Source organism: Leptonychotes weddellii, chromosome 11, assembly GCF_054177405.1.
Source record: "Leptonychotes weddellii isolate Sample4059 chromosome 11, ASM5417740v2, whole genome shotgun sequence".
Taxonomy (NCBI): Eukaryota; Metazoa; Chordata; class Mammalia; order Carnivora; family Phocidae; genus Leptonychotes; species Leptonychotes weddellii.
This window is the reverse complement of record NC_138379.1, coordinates 85,199,056-85,204,309: the sequence shown is the minus strand read 5'-3', so window position 1 is coordinate 85,204,309 and position 5,254 is coordinate 85,199,056. Positions and strand designations below refer to the sequence as shown.

General features: G+C 34.1%; 1 pseudogene; it reads left to right on the top strand.

Annotated features, from left to right (window-relative positions):
- Positions 1-3,757: 3,757 nt before the first annotated feature.
- LOC102749543 (prothymosin alpha pseudogene) lies at positions 3,758-4,183 on the top strand (annotated as a pseudogene).
- The last annotated feature ends 1,071 nt before the right edge of the window (positions 4,184-5,254 follow it).

Below are 5,254 nucleotides of genomic sequence, written 5' to 3'. Positions count from 1 at the left end.
GCTCTGGTGAACAGGGGGCATTGTACTACAGGATACCAAATGACCTCTTCTTCGTAAAGTCACTACTCTCAAGATCAAGAGATATGGCTGATTTTCCTAATACCTAGAAACAAACACAGAGAGAGAGAGACAGAAGATGAGGAGACAAAGGACTTTGTTCCAAATGAAAAGAGGACAAAACCACAACAAAAGAGCTAAATGAGCTATATGAAACAGAGATAAGCAAAAGAAAAAGAAAGAAAGAGGAAAATAAACAAAGGTAAGCAATATGCCTGATAAAGAATTCAAAGTAATGGTTAAAAAGATACTGGGTGTGAGAAGAGAGTGGAGGATCTTGGTGAGACCATCAACAAAGAGATAGAAAATATATAAAGAACCAGTTAGAGATGAAGAACTCAATAACTGAAAAAAACATACTAGAGGGAATCAATAGCAGTTTAGAGGAGGCAGAAGAACATATCTGTGATCTGAACGATAGGGAATGTAAAACAACCAAGCCAAACACCAAAAAGAACAAAAAATAATAATAGCACCAAAAATAATTTAATATCTAGGAATAAACTTAACCAAAAGACCTTAACTCAAAACTATAAAACATGGGTGAAAGAAATTAAAAATGACAAACAAATGGAAAGATATTCCATACACATGGATTGGAAGAACTAATATTGTTAGAATGTCCCTACTACCCAAAGCAATCTACAGATTTAATGCAATCCCTATTAAATTCCAACAACATCTATCACAGAACTAAAAATAATCCTAAAATTTGTATGAAACCACAAAAGACCTCAAATAACCAAAGCAATCTTGAGAAAGAAGAACTAAGCTGGAAGTATCAGAATCCCAGATTTTGAGATAAACTACAAATTTATAGTAATAAAAAATGTTATGGTACTGGTACAAAATAAACACAGATTAATGAAAAAGGATGAAGAGCCCAGAAATAAACCCACATTTATATGGTCAATTAATCTACAACAAAGAAGGCAAGAATATTCAATAAGGGAAAGACAGTCTTTTCAACAAATGGTGGTGGGAAAACTGGACAGCTATATGTGAAAGAATGAAAACAGACCACTCTTACACCATACAAAAATAAACTCAAAATGCATTAAAGACCTAAATGTGAAATTTAAAGCCATAAAACCCTAGAAGAAAGCATACAGAATAATTTCTCTGACATCAGCCAAAAAAATTTTCTAGATATGTTTCCTCAGACAAGGGAAACAAAAGCAAAATTAAACTATTGGGACTACACAAGATTAAAAAGGTTTTGCACAGTGAAGGAAACCATCAACAAAAGGACAAGGCAATCTACTGGAAGGCAGAAAATATTTCCAAATGATATATCTAATAAGGGGTTAATATCTAAAATATATAAAGAACCTTTACAACCAACTCAACACCAAAAAAAAAAAAAAAAAACACACGAAAACCAAATAACCCAATTTAAAAATGGGCAGAAGACCTGAATGGACGTTTTTCCAAAGAAGACATCCACATGGTCAACAGACACATGAAAAGATGCTCAAAAATCACTCATCATCAGGCAAATGCAAATCAAAACCACGAGATATCACCTCATGCCTGTCAGAATGTCTGGAATAAAAAAACCACAAGAAATAAGTGTTGGTGAGGATGTGGAGAATAAAGAACACTTATGTGCTGTTGGGGGTGGGTGGGTGGGATGTAACTGCCACTGGGAGTATGGGAGATAGCATGGAGTTTCCTCAAAAATTAAAAATAGAAATACCGTATAACTCAGTAATTTTACTCCTGGGTATTTACTCAGTGAAAATGAAAAACACTGATTCAAAAAGATATATTCAACCTTATGTTTATTGCACCCCTATCATTTATAATAGCCAAGATAAGGAAGCAACACAAGTGTCCATGGATAGGTGAATTAAGATGTGATACACACACACTCCTCAGCCATAAAAAGAATGAGATATTGCCGTTTGCAACAACATGGATAGATCTAGAGTGTTATAATGCTAAGTGGCATAAGACGGAAAGACAAATATGATTTCACTCATATGTACAATTTAAGGAAAAAAAAGACAAAAAAAATACAGAGAATAAACTGGTGCTTGTCAGAAGAAAGGTGGGTGGCAGGATGAGTGAAATAAAGGGGATTGAGAGTACATTTATCTTGATGAGCACTGAGTATTGTTGAATCATATTATACATCTGAAACTAATATAACACTGTATATTAATTATACTTCAGTAAAAAAGAACAGAATTTAAAAAACCAAGAAAACAATAAAATGGCAATAATACATACCTAAGAGTAATTATTTTAAGTGTAAATGGACTAAATTCTCTCATCAAAAGACACAGCATGACTAAATGGATAAAAACAAGTCCCATCTATATGCTGCCTACAAGAGACTCACTTCAGACCTAAAGACACATACAGACTAAAAGTGAAGGGTTGGAAAAAGACATTCCATGCAAATTAAAGCAAAAAGAAAAAAAACCCAAAAACCAAAAGAACAAAAAAACCCTGAGGGAGCAATACTTCTATCAGAAAATAATAGATTTAAAAAAAAAGACTAAGTGATGAATCGTTAAATTCTACTCCTGAAACCAATATTACACTATATGTTAACTAAGATTTAAATAAAAACTTGGAACATGAAAAAAAAAAAAAAGACTATAACAAGAGACAAGGGTATTACACAATGATAAAGGAAACAATCCCACAAGAGAATAAAACAATTTATAAATGTCCATGCACCCAATTTTAGAGCACCTAAATACATAAATACACACACTGGAATATTACTCAGGCATCAAAAAGAATGAAATCTTTCCATTTGCAATGATGTGGATGGAGCTAGAGCATATTACGCTAAACAAAATAAGTCAGAAAGACAAATACCATATGACTTCACTCATATATGGAATTTAAGAAACAAAATAATGAACATGAGGTGGGGGAAGAGAGGCAAACCAAAAACCAGACTCAACTACAGCGAACAAACTATTACCAAAGGGGAGATGGGTATTAGGGAGGGCACTTGTGATGAACACTGGGTGTTGTATATAAGTGATGAGTCACTAAATTCTACACAAGAATCCAATGTTACACTGCATGCTAACTAACTGGAATTTAAATAAAAATTTGAAGAAAAAAAGTTAAAATAGTTTATCACTAGTAAACCAGCCTTAAAAGAAATATTAGAGGAACTTTTTTAAATGGAAAAGAAGAGGCCATAAGTAGAAGAAAGAAATTATAAAAGGAAAGCAATTCACTGGTAGAAACAAACATTAAGGTAGTAGATTAATCACTTATAAAGCTAGTATAAAGATTAAAAGACAAAGATAGTAACATCAATTAGATCTAAGAAATTACATAAAGGGACTCAAAATAAAAAGATGTAAAATATGCCAGCATAAGCATAAAACATGGAGGAAGGAGTAAAACTAAAGATTTTTTAGAATGTGTTCAAATTTAAGTGACCATTAACTTAATATGAACTGCTGTATACTTTGGATGTTATAAACAAACGTCATGGTAACTACAAACCAAAACCTAGGATATGCAAAAAATAAAGAGAAAGAAGCCAAGCATGACAGTATAAAAGGTCATCAATCACTAGGGAAGGGAGTGAGAGAAGAAAGGAAAAAAGAAGAATTATAAGAACAAATGGAAAACAATGAACAGCATGGCAATAAGTACATACCTATCAAAAATTACTTTAAATGTAAATAGACTAAATGCTTTAGTCAAAAGACATAGGGTAATGGAATGGATAGAAAAATATCAGACCCAACTATATGCAGCCTACAAGGGACTTACTTCAGACACCAGCTCTGAAATCACCACCAAGGACTTACAGGAGAAAAAGGAAGTTATGCAGGAGGCAGAGAATGGAAGAGATGCACCTGCTAAAGGGAACACTAATGAGGAAAATGGGGAACAGGAAGGCAACAATGAGATAAGTGAAGAAGAGAAAGAAGAGGGTGAGGAAGAGGATGGAGATGAAGATGGGGAGGCTGAGGCAGCTAGGGGCAAAAGGGAGCTGAAGATGATGATGATGATGCTGACACCAAGAAGCAGAAGACCGAGGAGGATAACTAGACAGCAAAAAAGAAAAAGTTAAACTTAACAACAACTTAACAACAAAAGGCCACCGTGACCTGTTCACCCTCCACTTCCTGTCTCAGAATCTAAACTTGGTCACCTTCCAGTAGAGTCCTGTCCTGCCGCCCCACGTGGGCAGGGCCAACCACAGATGACACACGCTCTCCAACACCCAACCAGAACCACAATTTGCAACAGGGGAGGAAAAAAGAACCCAAACTTCTAAGGCCCTGCTCTTTTTTTCTTCAAAGTACTTTAAAAAGGAAAATGTGTATTTTTGTTTACATTTTATATTTTTGTACATATTGTTAGGGGTCAGCCATTTTTAATGATCTTGGATAACCAAACAGTTCTCTGTCCTACTTGTGGTGTGACCATGTTCATTATAATCTCAAAGGAGAGAAAAAAAAAAACCATGTAAAAATAGGCAAAAACAGCAACAAAAGTCTTATTCTGAGCATTCTAGGAAATTTTTTTGTGTTTGTACTTAGCTCTACTATAAGTAGTCAGTTTGTATGAGATGGTAAAAAAGGCCAAAGATAAAAAGTTTTTTTTTTTTGTCGTCTATGAAGTTACTATTAATTAATTAATTTATTTATTTTTGGCCTGTTTGATGTATGTGTGAAACAATGTTATCTAACAGTAAACCGGAATTTGTTTTGCTGAGTTGTTCTAACAACAACAACAACAACATGGAGTAGCAATAGTAAGGGAACAGATTTTAACAGTAACAAGACACAAGAAGGGGCATTATATAATGGCAAAAGGATCAATCAACAAAGAGGATAAAACGATTCTAAGTATCTATGCACCCAACACTGGAGCATGTAAATACATAAAGCAAATACTAAGACATAAAGGAAGAATGGACAGTAATACAATGATAGTAGGGGACTTCACACAGATATCAATGGATAGATCATCCATACAGAAAAATTAATGAAGAAACTGTGTCTTTGAATGACAGATTAGACCAGATGGATTTAACAGACATACACAGAACATTCCATCCCCAAATGGCAAAATACACCTCCTTTTGAAGTGCACATGCAACGTTCTCCAGGATAGATGTTAGGCAAAACAAAGTCTCAATATATGTAAGAAGGTTGAAATGATAACTAGCATTTTTTCCAACCACAATGGAAACCAATCACAA